Here is an 18,719-nt window from a genome sequence, read left to right as displayed (position 1 = left end):
AGACTTCTACAGATTGGAAAAGCATAAGGGTTACTTGAAAAGCAGGCTATGAACAGATGTTTTAAACTCAAAACACATTAAGGTGAAAAGCCCCGGCGCAGCCGCGCTCAGCGAGGCCCCTGGCACGGTGCGGTACCTCCCTTGCTGCAGTGCACTGCCTTGCTTCAGAAAATGCATTTATTTAGTGGCAGCCAGTGGTTGCATTTACCCGTGCCCCTGTGGCAACGGTGTCCGCTATGTGGAAACCCAGGCTGCATTAGCAAAGCTAGCAAGCTAACAAAGCTGGGGCATCTGCACGTTCTCTCCTTTCTGCGCGTTTACGGAGCTCAAACCCTTTTGCTTTCTTTGTCTCAGACCACAGCCTTGGAAACGCAACAGAAAATTCCAGCAATTCCCTCCAGCCGAGCAGAAGCTGCCATGTGGGCAGGTCCGTGCACGGCCACCGGTCCTCTCCACCATCAGAGCTCTTCGTGTAAGTCCAGACTCAGACTTAGCTTTCACCCGGAATGCACGTTTGCAGCTCTTCCAGGGAGTCTCTGTAGGAAGCCTTGTGTGCTGTTGAAGGGTTTAATTTCATTTCTCTGCACAGGTTGTGAAAGGCTTCTTGGAAACCAGATCTTTGCATTTTACTTGAGTGCGCTTATCTGCCAAAAGCTGTTTCAAGTTACTCTTTCCAAGCCATGTTAAACGAATCCTTAGGTAAGAAGGTAGCAACAACAGGTACCGTATATCTTTGTTGAGAAGTCACCGCTTCTAATTACATTCCCTCCTTATATGCTTTAATATCGAGGACTACAAAATAAGGTCAACCTCTATTAAATGTAATGACTTGCCTTGTGGAGCTTGCAATGAAAGCAGCTTCACAACAAAGGTTTCTATTTAAGGGAAGGGAGTTTCTGTTACAAGGAAGTCCCCTATCTCGGTGCAGGGGCTTCATTTTTATTTGCTGGCTACGACAAAATGAAAAAATTCGGGTTGAGACTTTAACCGGTGTTTATCTGAGAAAAACAGATAGGAGAAGATGAATTAAAACGTGAAGATGGGGAAGAGCAAAAGCCACGTTCACTGGGCTAGGACCAGTCTGGCAAGCAACACCTTAAATTGCAGGCAGCTCTGGAGAAGGCAGACAGCACAGCTGCGTCCTTGAACCCAACCAGGGCCATCACCAGCCACAGCTGCAGGCAATGAGCAAAAAGAGGTTATAGAAGAGGAGCAGATTTGCTCCTTGCTTCCCTGCAGGTTAGGCACCGTTGGTTCCCCATAGGTGTCCCGAGGAACAGGCAGCATTGTCTGCTCCTTCAGATGAAATGAGACTTGTAATGGATAAAGGAGCTAATTTTGAACCCTGCAAAGAGCACTGTCTGTGTAGTGGTGCTGTGACCCTCTTGCTGGGCAGCTCTCGTGTCCTCATGCCTGTTGGGCAGATGTTCCCCTGCCCAACTGGTAAGTCCGCAGATCTCTGATTTTCATGTGGCAAAGCTGCAGTAGCTTGAACGGGCTCTTTTGTGCCACTACAGCTATTTGTGTGGCTCTTTAGCTTTGTATTTTAAGCAAGGTAGGCACAAAGCTGTCTTAAGGAATAAGTTCTCTTTTTACACTAACAGATGGAGGTAAACATGGCTGTAACTTTTAAAAATTGCTGTTGCCCTGATAATAGTCTAACAACTGGCAAAGTAAGTTTGCTCTTTCTTTAAAGAGCGTTTTTTCCTCCTGCAGCCTTGCAGGCAGAAGTTTGCCAGGCAGTTGTTAAAACATCACGCCTGCCAAGTGCAAGAGGATTATTTTGGCATCAGTTCTCGGCTAATATTAACTGTGCTGCATTAAGGTCACCATGTTTGAGGTTGTGTCGAAAGCAGTTTTAGAAAGGCAGCTGCTGCCTTGTTCACCTCCTGCCTCTGGCTGCTCAGCTCTTTCCTCCCCCCACCCTGCTGCTTAGCTCTCTGCTTTACATTTTTTATCACCGAAGTCAGTAGAAATAGCATGCAAATGCTATCTGCCTTTATTAACGCCCCAGCGTGCTAGTGATGCACTGCAGCCTTTCTCACAGGAAACAAAAAATCGCCCTGGGGCGCGCTGGGAAGTGGGATGCGGACCAACCTTCTCCGCCAGCCGAGATTCTCGCCCTTTAAGAAAAAGCCCGCAGTAATTTTCCATTACCCTGCACGGTCTTGTCTACGTGGCAAGAATTGTTTGCGGAGGCTGGAGCATCACGGGTGAGGCGCAAGCCCCGATCTGGCTGCCGTTGCTTGGCTACGCGCTCGGCATGCCGGCAGCACGCCAGGCTCCTGGGAAGCACCTTTGTTCCCGAGGAGGGATTTGAGTTGTGTTTTCGTGCCGAAGGCAGGGGACAAACGCTGTCTTTCTCAAGCAGCCTGGCAGAACTGGGGTTGCAAAACAGCACGAGCCAGCCAAAATACTCAGCAATAATAATACGTTTCGGGGTCTGTCTCCTGTGATGGCTTCTCTGCCTTTGCACAAGGAAACGTCTTTTGACGCGCGCGTGTTTTGGTTTGCTGTTGCACTGATCATAACAGTCACTTAATCAAGGCAGTGTATTGAATCGGGGAGAAATAACATCAGCAAAATCTCCCCCTGCTTTTCTTGTTTCCATCTAATAAACTAGACGGATAGTTGTTGTTCTGCAACTTGATAAACAGATATTTTTTTTTTTTTTAAATGTAAGCTCTGGAGTCCTGATGAGCGAGTCTCTGCTCTAGTCCGTGGAGGGTTGTCTGAAGTGCCAGAAATATTTCAAATGCCACCCACAAAATCTGCAGCAGCGTGGAGGCTCGGGTTTGAGTGCCTTCCCTGCTCGCTGGGGCTAGGCTTCAAGTACAGCAGCAGTGTTAGTGCAACAGGCATTTTCATGCTGCCTCGGGCATGGCTTCGGCTCCGGGATAGCTTATTTTATTTGTGTGAGGCTTGATACCTCCATTAATTACGCAGCTTTGTGTTCCTCTGCTAGCAGCCTGTGTTGTCTCCCTACACCAGCAGCCAAACCTACCCTGATAACTGTTAAGCAAACACATCCTCCCCGTTAGGTAACGCTGCCATTTGCTTTCTGCAGCACCTCCAGGTGCCCTCGGGAGCTGGTGCTCAGGAGGAACGAATGAACATGTCCTTTGGGGGTGTCTGGCTACCCCTGGAAACCTGAGAACTGAAAAACTTGGTATAGGTGGAACACACTGAGCATCAGCCTTGATTTTTTGCTTCACAGAGTTTGAAGCCAGAGGGGAATTTTATGATCATAATCTGGCACCCTCCATCACACAGAGGAATGAAGCTCACCCAGCAGAGCCCTGGCAGAGCTACAGAGGGGACCACCTACCCAGCCCCGCTCCTTGGGGGGCTCCAGATGAACCGTGGCTTTCAGGCATCTCTCCCTGGGCAGGGGAATAGCCCAGGTTTTGTAGCCCTACCTGCAGCCTGCCCTGTAGCCCCATCACCCAGCAACGTCTGCCTCCTAACCACAACCTCTCTGAGGTTTACAGCTTAAAGATGTTGGCTTCCTGGAGTTTCTCTAGAAAATCAGCCGTGTACTCTGCTTTCTGTGCTCCTTTTCTTTTTGGTCCTGTTTCCTCGTATCTAGCATCTCCACCACCACCACCTCCTCCTCATCCCTGCTGCTGCTGGCTCTGTTGCTGCCAGCCAGCAGCCCAGCGGATGCCCCTGGCACCTGGGGACCTGCATGGAGCTCCCCATGTCCCCACACAGGAAGGCTGGAGCTGGGCAGCCTTAGCAGCTTGGCTGTGTGCTCTCACCTGGAACATGCTTTTCCTTCATCAGTGAAGTCTGCTTTGTATGTTGGAAGGACTGAGCAGATGTTTAGGATGGTGAGTTTCCATATACCTGGGTCAAATTTTCCCAAATGGCTAACCTGATGGTTAGAAACAGCACCTTATCCACCTTACAGCACCTTATCCACCTTACGCACTGCTTTGTTCTCTGCTCAGTTAACTTTTTGACTTGTCTTATCTGTCCTTGGATTGTTTTTTTAACAAAAAAGTCAACTACTGCCTCTTCACAATTTTAGAAAACCTTGGTATCTAAGAAAAGAGGAGTTTGGCTCTTCAAAAGCAATCGTCAGTAGTAGCCCTTTTTCTTTTCATTGTGTTTTTGGATGTGAAAAGCAAACTTCTGAACACTTGACTTTTTCAAGAAGGCAAGCTAATACAGACACCTGCAAAAGAGGGTCCCTTTCTGAAATGCATTTGGCCCTGCGCTGTGTCTGCTATAGCGTGCCACCACCACGGCTTGCCTTTGCTTGGGGTTTGCTCCACATGGTAAAGCACAGAGGATCCGAGGATCCGGGCTGCCAGGGCTTGCCTCCCTTGTTTGAGCCGTCGGGAATGTGGGTGAGTCACTGCCTTGTCTGAGGAATGAAACCTTCGATCCCAGTTTCTTGTGCCTTTGCTTTTAGAACCGCAGCGTTGTCGAAGGTAACTCGTACTCCCGTGGCTTCGCTGTGGCTCAGTCTTAACACCTGGTTTGACATTCTGCATTTCCTTCTTTAAAAGCACAAAGATGAGACTGCACCTTTCTGCACACGCGCTCGGAAATCCATAGGATCCAGCAGACCCTGTGAGATCAGAGTGGGCAAATCCGCTTCTGCCTCCAGCGAACAAGGCTCGCTTTCAGTACCACCGGTGCAGCAGGGTGTAGTTCTCCTACAGCAACGTTGCTAATTAAAATAGTGGCAATTTCCACATACGGAATTAGAGCAGTCTTTGAGGACAATTTGTTTCAAGAAGGCAAGAAAAGCAGAGGAGGAGATATGTGTAGGAAAGACACGAACACAGCACAGTTTTCTAACATTCCTAGCTTTCAACTATTTGACTAAGCTTAGGGACCTGTGGCCCTTTTGGGAATGAATTATCTGATTTCAAAGGTTTTAAATACCTCAAATAGCATTATTACCTTTGAAAATAAGGTCCTTGCTTTCTGTGGATGCTTGAGTTTAGGTTCTTTCTTTTATGTTTTGCAGATTGAAAAAAGGAGTTATTAAAAGACTTTTCATACATACATTGTGCCATTTTTCCTTTACTGCGATTTGACATCTAAAACTTTCCTTCTGTAATACCTTCATTTTGGTGGGTTTTTTTTTTTACATTTCATAGAATCATAGAATGTTTTGGGTTGGAAGGGACCCCTAGAGGTCATCTAGTCCAACCCCCCTGCAGGGAGCAGGGACACCGCTAACCAGATCAGGCTGCTCAGAGCCCCGTCCAACCTGGCCTTGAATGCTTCCAGGAATGGGGCCTCCACCACCTCTCTGGGCAACCTGTTCCAGTGTTTCACCACCCTCCTTATATCTAGACTAAACCTACCCTGTTTTAGTTTAAAACCATTACCCCTTGTCCTGTCACAGCTGGCCCTACCAAAAAGATTTTCCCCATCTTTCCTATAGGCCCCCTTTAGGTACTGAAAGGCCGCAATCAGGTCTGCCTGCAGCCTTCTCTTCTCCAGGCTGAACAACCCCAACTCTCTCAGCCTGTCCTCATAGGAGAGGTTCTCCAGCCCTCGGATCATTTTTTGTAGCCCTGCTCTGGCCCCGCTCCACCAGTTCCATGTCCTTCTTGTGCTGAGGGCTCCAGAGCTGGACGCAGGGCTCCAGGTGAGGTCTCACCAGAGCAGAGGGGCAGAATCCCCTCCCTTGACCTGCTGGCCACGCTTCTCCTGATGCAGCCCAGAGTACGGTTGGCTTTCTGGGCTGCCAGTGCACATTGCCGGCTCGTGTCCATTTCCATTTAAGTCTGCCACTTATTCCCAAAAGTTCAGTATTTATATTTATTCCACAGCAAGCATGTGACTCATGTGACTGCATAATTATACCAAAATGAATTTGGGTTCCTTTTGTTGCAAAATGTTCTAGGGCTACAGATACGATTTGAATGCATGATAAGCTCTGAGTATTGAGATTAGAAGAAAAACTAGCTACAAAATCCTACGGATTAAGGTCATGCATGAGATATTTAATTCTCCCTCCTGTGAGGTTCGATTGCAAGATATAGCCTGCTCCCGCTGACTTCTTAAAATGAGAAAGCTTGAAAAATTGACCAGATTCTGTCAAATTTGCTTTGCTGCTAGAGGAGCTGGAGGTGTTGAAGAAATAGGGAACTGTGAGGAAAGGAAGACGCAGGGACCAGGAGGGTCAAAATCCCTGCTGGCTCACAGCTTGGAAGCGAGGAAAGCCACCAAGATGACTCTTTCTGCCAGAATTGGATCCACTTCAGAATTAACTATATCAGAAGGGAAATGCTCCTCCTCTTCTCTGTTCCTGCGACTCCAGCAGTGATTCAAGGCTACAGTTGGGACCAAGGCTTTGTTGTGCTGGGCCAAAGAATCTGTGTCCTTGCAAGTAAAAGATGCAGGGTGAGGCTGGAAGATATGTGGAGGGCAGAATGGAGGTGATGGGGGAAGCACCTTGGCCCTATGGAAATTTAGTCATAGGGGGGTTTGTCCCCAGGGGCAGATCTATGATCGGACAACACGCCACAGAGCCTTGACCTGATGGAAGGTAAAATTGGGATTGCTCTCTGTGGGCTGCTGAGGCACTGAAGGCCACGGCTCACCTCTAAATCTGCCAAGAGCTGATATTTTGTTAAGAGGTGACCATTCTTCTGCTTGCATTTGCTCTGAGATCACCAGTTCTTTTTTCCACAATCATCTGATGGGAATAACTTCCGGTAACTGATTCCGACGTGCAAATGTGATGTCTCCTTACGGAGAAGAAACCACCCTGGTTTTAACAGTTAAATGTCTATCAGCTGCATGCAATCCCTCTCAAAATAACCTGTGGATGTAAGAGTTTCACCCTGCTGCAGACATTATTAGTCTCTTCTGTAACTAGGGCATCGCTGCTGCCTGACTGCATGTCCCACGGGAGCCTGGTGGTGTTTGTGCAAACCCGATTGGGCTGAGAAAGGGGTGGAGAAATGCAGTTCTCTGCCCAGGATATATTTAGTGAATGCAGCTGTGGGAGGCAACAGGAACAGAGAGCTCTTGTATTGCCAGAGCTCTGGCAGCTCACATGCCTAAATAATCTGCTGTTTTCTTTGCAATACGTTGTTCCTCCCTCTGCAGTGTTTTTAATTTGAATGTAAACTTCTACTTTAATGTAGCCAGAAGTCTTCCTGGAGCTTAAAAAAGTGAGAGGCATTACAGTGCTGGCCTCGCCATAGCCCGTCAAGGGGAGCAGCAGGCACCTTCCGTGTGCACGAGGCCTCCTCCATGCCAAGGAGGGAGACCTTGACTTCATTTTCACCCATTAGAGAGGCTAGCGGTGCAGGAATATGCCTTTCGTCTACACTGCAGCGCTTGCTTGGGCTGGAAGCAGCCCTGCAGCACTACTACAGCCCCTCCCAAGCAAATAAACTCTGCTTTTTTGCTAGGGCTGATGAGCTGGGGTGGTGGCTCTGCTTTCAGTGTGCCAGGGTGCTTCACCATGCTGAGCAAACTCTGCTAGTTTTCCTGGCATCCCTGAGAGTCTGATCCAATATTCTCCGGTATGATATGGAATAAAAAAAAAAAGGCACAAAAATAGGTTTACCAACCCACTGGGTCAAGTGGGAGCACATTACTGTTGCTCTGCATTAGGACTAATTTGTCTGTACTCCCTGGCTGTGTTCAGACTTCCCCCTGGAGAAAAAGGCCAAGTCTGGGAATTCCCCATGTGTCTTCTTCCCTGGCTTGTTCAGCAGCGCACAACAAGCCGTGAGCTGGTCTGCCTCAGGCATTAAAAGTTTATGACAAATTAAGCTGCAGCATATAAAAAGAACAGGGTTGGGTTGTTTTTTTTTTTTGGTCTTGTTCTGATGCAGTTAAGGGGTTAGAAAAACAGGACTGGTTTGGGGAGGTCCAAAGTTTGTCTTTGTGAATGGGCAGAGCCCAGGGATGATGGAGACGTGTATGTTTAGAGGAACACAGACTGTGCCACTGCTTTCTTACCAGCATTGCTGGGAGATGCTGCCGTGATGCAGCCAGGTTTCCTCTGCCAGGGCAGCACCCTGACCCTTCCCACCCCACCGTGGGCAGCAGGGGTTTGCTGTTCCTGTGACAGGGACTTATACCCACCTGAAATCCGTATTGGGAATGCAGATCCTGTAGGTGGCTTTCACGGTTCCACCACAGGTTGGCACAGATCCTGAAACAAATCCCACTTTTATTAAAACTGTGCGGTATATGTGTTCTGATAGAGCTGTCCCACCTTTGCGTGCCGTGACCGAAGGGAGTTTCAGTGGTCAGTCTGTATAGCAAAAGTATTTACTAAAGCGTAGAAAAATTCATCTGTGAACAAATCTGCACCGAGCACGGGTTGCTGGGTACCCACCCAGTCTTTTCTGTCCTTAATCTCGCTGAGACTGTGTCTGAGACTTGAGTTTTTCAGCAGTTAAATGGTTAACTTGAGGACTAATTGGCTCTGAGAGCTCCAGTCCTTTGCAACAGATTATTGGCATGCGGGTGAGAGCAGCTCCCTTCCTTCCCTTCCCCCATCATTATAAAAACATGTACTGTAGCGAGAAACCAAATACCACATGGCGCCCTACACGGAGCCCATCAGTGCTCCGGCTCAGTACGTAGCACAAAAGTCCCTTTATATTTGGGAAGCGGAGGGAGAAAATTCTGGAAACGCAAGATCGCGGTGATACTGGCTGCATCAGCAGATTTATGTGCACTGTACAGGGCACTGGAGCCCAGAGCCCCGCGCGCCAGCCCAGCCTGCAGGCACCCACTCGCCCCACGCCAGCGTGGGGAAGAGTCCCGGGTGTCGTCCAAAAGCCGAAGGCAGATGGGAAAGGCTGGTCCCAGCACAAGGAGGGCTTCCTGCGCTCCCCGTCGCTTCTCTGTTTGTCAGGTTCCGGCTTTGCGGAGGGCTCTGAGGAGTCCCTGAGGGACTGAATGTAAAGAGAGAAAAATGAAAGCTGTTTTTTTTAAAAAAAAAAAAAAAAAGTTGCATGTCTGGTTTCCCGCGGGGACGGGTGCGTTTTTAGGCAGCTGCCTACAGAGGCAGTCGCCATTTTGTGAAGCGGCATTAATGCAGCAGGAGGAGACATGTTGTGTTTGTGGGAGTTTGTATTTTAAAGGTTTTTTTTCCTTGGTTATAATCAAGAGACTCACTCCACCTTCACCCTCTTTTCAGTCCCAAGGCTTTCATTTCTAAACTTAAGGTAGAAAAGTAGTAACAACACGTAAGAAAAACAAGGAGAAAGGGGGAAAAGTTCTCCTGAGAGGATCACAGCATACAACCAAAATCAGGTCTCTCTCCAGGAGACATAAAAAATTTTACGGGTGTAAGATGGTTCCAAAAATGCTACCAAGCCTGCAGCCAGGATAACCAGGATGGTAACGCGGCTGCGCGGAGGCGTAGCTGAGGTGTTCAGGGAAAATGTAGTACATCAGGTATGTTTTAAATAGAGTATTTGTTTCTAGCATAGAGAGATGTCTGGCTGGTCTGTGTGCACACGATACCAGCCCTTTTTGTCTTGCATGGGCTGACTTGACTTCCAGGCGCTGAGATAATAAGTTTTGATCTAAAATCTCAGAGTACCGCTAGTGCTGCAGGACCGCTCATTTGATCAAAAGAGAAAATACTGATTGTGGCAGGAGCAAGGTCAGACTGAATCCCCCTCAGAGCAAAACTCTTAGAGCAAGCAACAGCATTTTTGTTAAGGGTCCTCTGTGTTGGAGTTTACTTTTTCCACTCTGGGATCTTTCACTTGCAAAATACATTATAAGGCTCATTTGTTTAACAAGTCTCTGGCAGCTGGGAGAAGGAGCATTAACGCTGGCGTTTGGGAATACAAGTGATATTGTTGCATTTGATTTTGGTTTTGTGTCATTATTTTCTGGTTTCAGAGTCAGGAAAAGCGGCTCATTCATTTTTCATGTAGCTGTATTTTTATCCTGGCTTCTTAAGGAGGCAGGGCTTATGAAATCATGCTGTTAGAGGCCTTTGAGCTCTTGATCTGATGTTCACTTTCAACAAATTTCAGTTCTAGAGTTTCTGCGCTTCGGGGGAGGCTGCAGGTTATAGAGACAAATTAGTGCTTCTGCTAAAGAAAGAAGTACAAAATGAGTCCAAAGGCTATCTTTTCTGCTTTCCTTGCAGACCAAGCAATCAGCATCTATGTGCCAGTCAACCGGTCAGTAACGTATAGCTCGGAAATACCGCAGCCTCTGCCTGAATACGGCGCAGGAGTGGGGATGCTGCAGCAATGCAGTGCTAGCTGGGAGTGAGGGCTGTTGGCTATCAGAAAAGCAGGCCTCGTTATTTCAGCTGCTCACAAAAGACTTGATAACTTCTCGCCATGTTATTCAAATCAAAACTAGGATTGCAGAAAGTATTAGTCATATGTAAACCCAAGAGTAAGTCCGATTCCGCCATGTTAACTGCCGTTGAATTTTGCAAGGTCTTTGATCTCCTGGCTCAGGGTCTAAAAGAACATTTCCTCCTGAAGCGTGTCTCCTGCAAAGGTTCCTCTGAGACACTGATTCCTTCATTACAGAAAAGCAATGTAAAGAAACCTTTCTGCCACCTCAAGATCATTATTTTCTTGATTGCCCTTGCACACTCTGCTAAGGTTACATTAAATCTGCGGGTCAAATGTAACTTGAATGCAGGGTGCGCCGATGACCAGCAATACAGGTAGTACAGAGCTGTAGTGTGAAGTTCATGCACGCCTCTGATTTGTTCGTGTAAGACTGTGTATTATAATGGTAATATAAAGCATAAAATAATTTTCATATATAAAAATTACTTTCCCAGCATATACTAATATGCCTTTCTGAACCTCTTAATTAGGTTATATTTTCTCCTATGCTTAACTGCATTTTATTAACAACATCTGAGTAGGCTTTCTGCATTTAAATAATAGTTCTTCAACTTCATTTTTGGTTCCAATTTTCATTATCTTTAGTGTGGGTGTATATATATAAAAAGATAATCGTTTATTAATCTTTTGAACAGAACAGTTTTCGTTCATGCAGCAAAAGTACTGTCCCTGAATATTCATTATCAACACCTGGTATGCTACCCAGGAGCATAATCTCTTAATAATTGGAGTTTAAGGGAAAAAAAGCCAGTTATTAAAGTTCCAGTGTTTAATTTTTGTTCATGTTATGATTCTAAATTATTCAAGCATTGGCCTTTATCTTCTACATATATAAACTCATGTTCCCCATACATTTTTCCTTCAAAGTGTTCTATGGTCTCGTTTATCTTATACTGTACAAATGTACTGTTTAATACCAGTAACGTGTGTGGCTTGTTACAAGAAAATTTTAGCTAGTTTCCCAGTTAAATGTGTCTTATTTTGACCTATTTGCTTATATTGAAGTCTAACATTTGGTCTCTTGATACTCTGTTTTATGGAAAGGTTTTAAAGGTATACTGAAGGAGATGAATAAGAGGTGAAGTACATAGCACAATTTATATTATTCTTTTTGCCATTATTAATAAAAATAGGCAAGAAAAAGAAATGTTAGGGAAAATAGAAAGAATAATGATGCAATTATACCTGCATATACATGCTTGCTCTTACTCTTGAAATTCACAGACCTCTGCTTTATGTTCTCTTTCCTTCCTACAGACTGGGTTAGTTCATGGCAGTTACATTTTCCAAGTCCTGACATACATGTTCATTCCTAAATTCACTTCATATGCTTCCAAATCCTTAGGACAACATTCCATTTAGACACACCAAGAAAAACCTGGAGTGATTCCACTGACCTAAATGTAATTACTCAGCACTGAATTAAAGGCACAGGCGCATAACTTAAGACACATATGTTTGGAATAACAAGAAGAGATCAAAATCCCAGCTTTTGTTATTAATCTACATGTTTCTGGACCTTAAAACAAGACACATTTGTAGAGAGAGGTAATAAGTACTTGTTAAATCCATTGTTAAATCTTGAAGCAAATAAGTCGTCTTTTGGGCACATAGAATCTTGTTCAGATCTTCCACTGGGTGAAATTGCAATGAAAGTTGCAGTCAGATTTCTCAGACAGCGATCAAGTGCTGTAGATGTCTCACCCAAGATGTCTTGCGTCCCCTTTGCTGCTTTAATTGTACAAAAAGCCGTTGACCTCATTTTGCAACAGGACTGTACCAACAGTGTTTTCTTGGGCAGCTCACCTTCTAATATTAATCTTTGACTAAATAGAAAAGAAAATTCATTGTGGATGATTTCCAGCTGAGACAAGATTGTCCCCATTAATGTCGTGGTCGAACAGAAAGAGGGTTTGTTTCAGCATGCAAATCTGTTGCCTGCAACAGTTAGCAAGCTGCTAATTCTGGAGTTTAGATGGACGACATGCCTGACATGCAGAAGACTGCTCTAGTCGGTAGGCTGATGAGCTCTCCTAGGTTGATAAAGCTCTGTCAGGAGCCAGCTTATAGCGAATTGACTGTAGGAAGAAAATATAAAAGCTCATGGGAAACATCAGTCTGACACAGAAGCTATTTCTGTTCAGGTGACATTCTAATCCAAGTGTGTCCCTGATATAGTATCACTACATCAAAAATTGATTGGACTCCACATCTAATGAGTATTGACAAATGCGAAGAAGTTTGTTTTCAGCTACAAATATACGGGGTCTTCTCTTTTATATACATGGTACGTTACAACAGGGTGATTCAGTGTTTCATCAGACTGTCTCTAAAATAAAAAAAGCATATGCTTGTAAAATTTCATGAAAAAAAGCACGGTTTCTTTTCACTGCATGTGGCAATTTGCTGAATAATGCATCATTTTGTCAACTATTATATGGCAATCAATAAAATGCCCTACGGTGCTACCTGCACACAAGAGACAAGAATGAAGATCGTTATGGAAACAGGCTTGAAACTTGCTTGAAATAAAAATCCCAGTTCTATACTTGTGGTTTTGGAGGCCTGGGTTGTTTTTCTTTTCATTCTAGAGTAGCTGTAATTCATCTTGTTCAATGTGAGTGAAATTCATCATGTTTGCAAGGCTTTTGCCTCCAAACCTCCAAGGAGATTTACCAAGAAAGTATACTTGTTATGCTTGTCATCTGAACTTTCCAAAGTCCTCACTAGAACTCAAATGGAGAGTTAGTAAAAAAAAAAAAAAGTTGGTGGGTTTTTTGTCCTTCATTTTGATGTGTAAACACATATTTGTGTGAAGTCTGTTTTCCCTTTTCTGATCATATTCCTCAAACACTTAAGCAATCAAGCTTTATTGGCTCATGTTTGCAGCAAATAAAGTTCAAGGATGGACAGATGAACGCCTTTGGAAAATGAACTTTAAATCTGCACAAGGAAGTAATCATGCTAGGATTTCAAATTGTCTTAGTTTAAAACAAAACCCAAACTATTATTGATTTCATTCTCCAGATTGTCTAAACCCATTTTTTTCCCCAGCTACATTTAAAATCCAAGTATTCTGAAGATTTTGCCTAAAAGTTTTAAAATGTTCTTTTCTGACTCTTTACGCAACAATTGTGTGATATATTGGAAAATGGGAGAACAGCATCTTTATTTTGAAAGATAAGATTTGCTATGGCTTTCTTAATCTAGCCAATGCTTTTTTTTTAACCGTCTCTTGATAAAACCATGACCAACTCCTTCCTCAGCAGAATGCTCCTATGACTCTGCAGACCGTATTTACAGCCAGAAGGGTAAGATAAAGAACACTGCTTGCAGTTCCTACCTTTTAAAGAGATTTAAACCCCTACCAATATGTCTAATCCTTGCATGTTTCCAGTCCTGCAAGTTTCTGAGTAGCAAACTTCTTCAGTGCAGAGAAGTTAAAGCGTGCAAGTCAAGTCACAGAACCTGCCTTTGCATGCTGTAGCGATAGGTATTCAAGTTTCTGGGAAAGCGCACATTAGTTTCTCATTTGCTTTCAAAGGTGATTTCAGTAACAGCAAAGTTGCATCATTCTTCTTTGTGTAGGGAGACATGTAATACCTTGTTAGCACTTCTATAAATTCTAGCGTCTAAGTAGGCAAAATGGTCAATCAGGTTTTTTTCTACCACGTCCCAGTCCTCTCATAAAAGTTTGCCAAGCCAAGCAGAGTAGTTTGTTACCTAAAAGCTGACCTTAAAAAACCAGATCATGTCGTACAAGTAGCAGGGGTTAAAAAAAGGGATAAAGAAACAGATTTGTTGTTCCAAGCTCCAGTGGCTTGCTTTAAGAAGCAATTAAATGTATTATTAAACTATCACCCAAATACTTTAAGTTCGAAACAGTCTAGAGTTTTAAACTGTCATAAGATTTCACCAAAATAAGGGCTACTGTATATTTCCCAGTTGTCTTATATCTCTATGTCTGCCATTTTTAAGGCAATTGCTGTATGTTAAATGTTGACCAAATGCAGCATAAGTACCTTGACGGAGATGGTTACTATTTCTTACAGTTAAGTTGGCAACGAGGGATAAATTGAAGGTGATCTGTAATAATAACAAAGAACTTCAAATTGCAAAGCTCCTTCAGAAAAGTGGACTTGATTTCTCAAGAAAAATATATGTATATTCCCTAGTCAAGCTAATATAAAGCACAATAATTAATCCTCTCACTAGAGAACAGTTACTGGTCTTCTGTTTGCGTTATTGTATACAGGAACTCATGCAAAACTGAAATAGTGAGGTGGGTAGGTTGTTTGGGAGCTGTTAGATCTAACATTTGAGCTCAGGCCACAGGATCATGTGTACAGAAAGAATACTGATTCTTTGATGCATTGTGACCAACAAGGTAAAAATTTGCTTAGGAAGGACAGTTAAATCCCACAAGAGATACCTGTTCCATTTCTCTCTTCCATGACGTCTTTATACTTTTTATTGATAACTTATTTTTCTTTGAAAACAGGAATAAAAAAAGCTGAATCTTGGTTAAAATTGCTTCATTTTGAATAAAACAAAGAAGTTCTGGAGTTTAGCTTAGCAGACTGAAAGATTTTTTTTCTTTACCATATGTTTATGACACTGATAAGAATTTGTTTCTAATTATTTGTTGTAATAAATCTTTTTCTTGCTGCTCGCAAGGTTCATCATTCTAAACATGAACACCATGAAAGTGCTAGCAAAACCACCACATGAACATAGTCTTAGTTTTCAGTGTTAAATCCTAGAAACAAAAAGGGCGTATGTAAAAGTTCTCTCTATGCGTGTAGTTGTGTTTGCAATTATTCATTACAGGCTGGAACAAAAGTCTGGATTTGAATTCCAGTTCCAGACCCAGAGCAGAATGAACAGCATGAGCTGATTGCTGGAATTGGTTTTTATCCTTGCTGTCGCTGCTGTTATTGCTTGTCTTGTGACGGTAGCAAAAAGCTTTAGCTAGGATCAATATACCGTAGTCATCTTCACCAGGCACAGAGGGAAGCTGGTTCCGTGCTTAGAACGTTGTCTTTATTTACATTTCTGTCTCTTGATGTTACTCTGTGTCACTGCTAAGAAAAGACCACAGATGACAGCAGCGCGGGCATGGCTGTGCTCTTACAGTGTCTTTGTGCACACTGCTCCAAAATCCCAGGTTTTCTGAAGTGTGATAGAAGGTAATGTGTATCTGCCTGTACAATTACTGTGATTTTAATAGTGAATTACTGACGAAGGAAACAGAAAGGGGAAAAAAAAAAGCAGATTGTTTTAGCAACATGTTACAGGTTACATACAAAAATAGAGCTATACTTTATTCAGGACAAAGTGACAATTTCTGTGAACACCCAGTTTGGAGGAAGTTAAATGCCTACCACAAAACAGCTTGCTGTGTTCAAAGGGCATTTGATATCCTGTTTGCATATTCGCTATCGAAATAATCCAAACTATTATGTTTGGCTTAGGGCCTAGAAAATTGTTTTTGATTTCTCCTGAAAAGTGGTAGAGTTTTGGTGGAAGAGAAGTTCGGTGACACTGCACATCTCTCAGTCTTGTTTAGACTCCTGTTTTCCACTTCAAAAGGCAGATACAATACTTAACCATTTTCTCAAATATTGGTGTCGGATCTCCAGCCTTTCCATTATATTTGTGCCTCCGAAGAGCGGCGTGCTACATTTGCACCTCGTGTCTCGCAAAGAACAGGCTGCTTCACCAACCTTTGGTATCCTCTGGTACAGAGGGCATGTTGGGGCAGGCAGGGAAGGGACACTGCCCTGTGAAATTACAGCGTGCTTTTGCATGTTGTCCCTAAGGGGTAATAACAATCTTCACAGGAGCTGGAGGGAAGGCAAAAAAAAAAGGTTATAGAAGAAAATAATTCGGGTGCATACCAGAAAGTGAGGTTGTGTGCCTCTATCTGGAATTCTAGCCACAGATGCAGTCTCAGAAAATAGTTCCCAAATTAGTAATGGAAACATTAAGTTGTCTCATTGAATTATCAGGCACGTGGTTCATAAAACATGGCTGAAGTATTTGGCCTAATGATACACAAAGCAAGAAAACGTGTCGTCTGAAACAGAAGAAATAAACAGTATGGAGGAATTTGCAGTTGTGTAGAAATGCTGAATTTAGAAGGAAAAAACTGGTATAACCACAGAGGCAGTAGGAATGAGAATTTTATGTTTATTCAGAGCTGACCATGGGAGATAAAAATGTGACAAAGAGGGCTAGTACCGTTCTACTCTTTCATTGGGAAAGAAGAATGCAAACAGATAAGACTTACCCAGTACGCAAACAGCAAAGTTGTCTGACGGGTGCCGCGGCTCTGGAGAGAGTGACTGAACTTATGTTCACGTACATGCATAACTCACTTGAAGCCAAGAAACAGAAGAGGTAATGGATACTTGTGTAAGCTTTTTTGGAGCTGCTTTAGGCCTTGGTGGCCAGGAAGCAGAAAAGCAGCACTGAATATATTTAATGAGGATATTAGACTTCCAGTAATTTTTAATTTTTTGGTTACATCTAGCAGCAATACAGTAAGTGACTTTCAAGAACATTTCTCTCTGTAAATGTATGTGAACAATTTTTTTTTTTAAGCTGAACAGTCTGTTGACAGTCTGGTATAGTTAGAGAAAATTTGTTTGAACAAACAGGTTAGGTCTTGTTCAGTTACAATCTTAAGCTTTTCTGGCTGGAATTACACTACTCCTACAAAGTACAATTATGTCTTGAATGCCTGATAGCTTAGCTCCCTTTCATGTGGTTATTGCAAGTGATCACACTTTATATATTTTTCTAGAAGGGTACTTGTATTCTGTGGAGAAACAATAGAAAGGCAGGGAATTGTACACTGAACTTTTCATCTCAGTCCTTGCTGTGAAGTCATACCTCAGTGTCGGCTGAAAATGCCGACATAAGTAGAAGTGTTTTTTCTGCGCCCTACTTTTACCTAGTTCCTGCCTTATCCTTCGTTGCCTTTCCCCTTTCTTCACTGTTGGTAGTTTTCCAAGGAGGACAGCATCTGGGTTCTGCCCATGCAAACACCTTTACATTCAGTTATGTGTGAGTAGCTCCACTGAGAGCAGGAGGATTGGCCTTCGCAAGAATCGGAATGGGCATGAAGTTGCAGAACAGGCTTCCTGCTCTCCATAGTCTCTGTAGACCAGAACTTCAATTCTTCTTCTTGTGGATGGAAAAAAGGCCTTTCGCCCTCTTCCCATGAGATGCGGGATCTGCTGTTTTGCTCCACCGCTGATTCCTTGGCTGGAGGCTTCCATGCTGTGGGTGGTACCTTTATGCAGGCCACCACCATCCCTTCTCTGAAGACTGTGACCACCTTATCACCACTGGCTACACAAAGATTTGTGCATTCCTCCCCTGCTATCCTATACAGGGAGGTTGGCTTTTCTCTGTATTTTTAAAGAAAATAAATTTCAGCTCAAAATAATTTCTCCTCGGGGACATCAGTGAGTGATTCTTTTCAGCTGACCATCTACTTCTGGCTTTTCCAGGACCCAGCTCAGGAGACTGCTGCTGAAGTCCAGCTGCACGATTTTCAAGTGCCAGACTAGTTCCTGACACCTTCCATGATCATTTTGAGCATTGTTGCTTTAATTGCTGCCATAACTACCCACGTTATTTGTATAAAAAAAGGGAGAATGGGACACCCATCTCTCTGCTTTTAATGGACTAAGCTGTACAAGTAGAAGGAGGAGTGCATGCATATCATTCAAAGTGAAGTATGTAAATATGAATTGTGCTGTTCTGTCAGGTTTGCTGGGTGTGCCTCTTGCAGAGGAACATCATAACCTGACTGGCTGGGGACAGATATTTATGACAGTGACCAAGAATGTGGGGGATGCCCCTCTATCGTGCTGCTATCTGAAGCTGTTTCCATGGCAGTAGTCAAAATAGGAGACAGTGTCCTGGTGAGGTTGGCATAGGAGCCAGTTTCTATGGTATTGGCTAAAAAAAGCGCAGATACCTAGTTTTATTTGGGTGTCTGTGGTGTTTTGGGGAGGTGCTAATGAGGACTGGGATTGACGCTGCAGGCAGGCAGGTGATGTGGTCACTCTGGCTCTTTCCACCGGTGGGGCTTAGGAACAGGTTGGGGGTGTCCAAGGCAGAGGAAGCCCAGGGCAGTTGGCTGCAGTCGGGTCAAGAGAACAAAGGTTTTTGTGGCACCACTTTCTGTGGTGAGGTGGAGCCGGTGCCCAGGCCGGGCTGGTGGGTGGGCTGTGTCAGGGCCCAGGCTGGGCTGGTGGGTGGGCTGCCCACCAAGGGCTAACGAGAACGGAGGTGCTTTTTGTGGGAATGGCAGCGCAGGGAGCGATGGCAAACTGGGCCGTTAGGCGAGGGGTTCTGGCAAGGGAAGTTCGA

The sequence above is a fragment of the Egretta garzetta genome, unplaced genomic scaffold (assembly GCF_000687185.1).
Source record: "Egretta garzetta isolate BGI_Z169 unplaced genomic scaffold, ASM68718v1 scaffold322, whole genome shotgun sequence".
Lineage (NCBI taxonomy): Eukaryota > Metazoa > Chordata > Aves > Pelecaniformes > Ardeidae > Egretta > Egretta garzetta.
Note: the sequence above shows the minus strand (reverse complement) of the source record.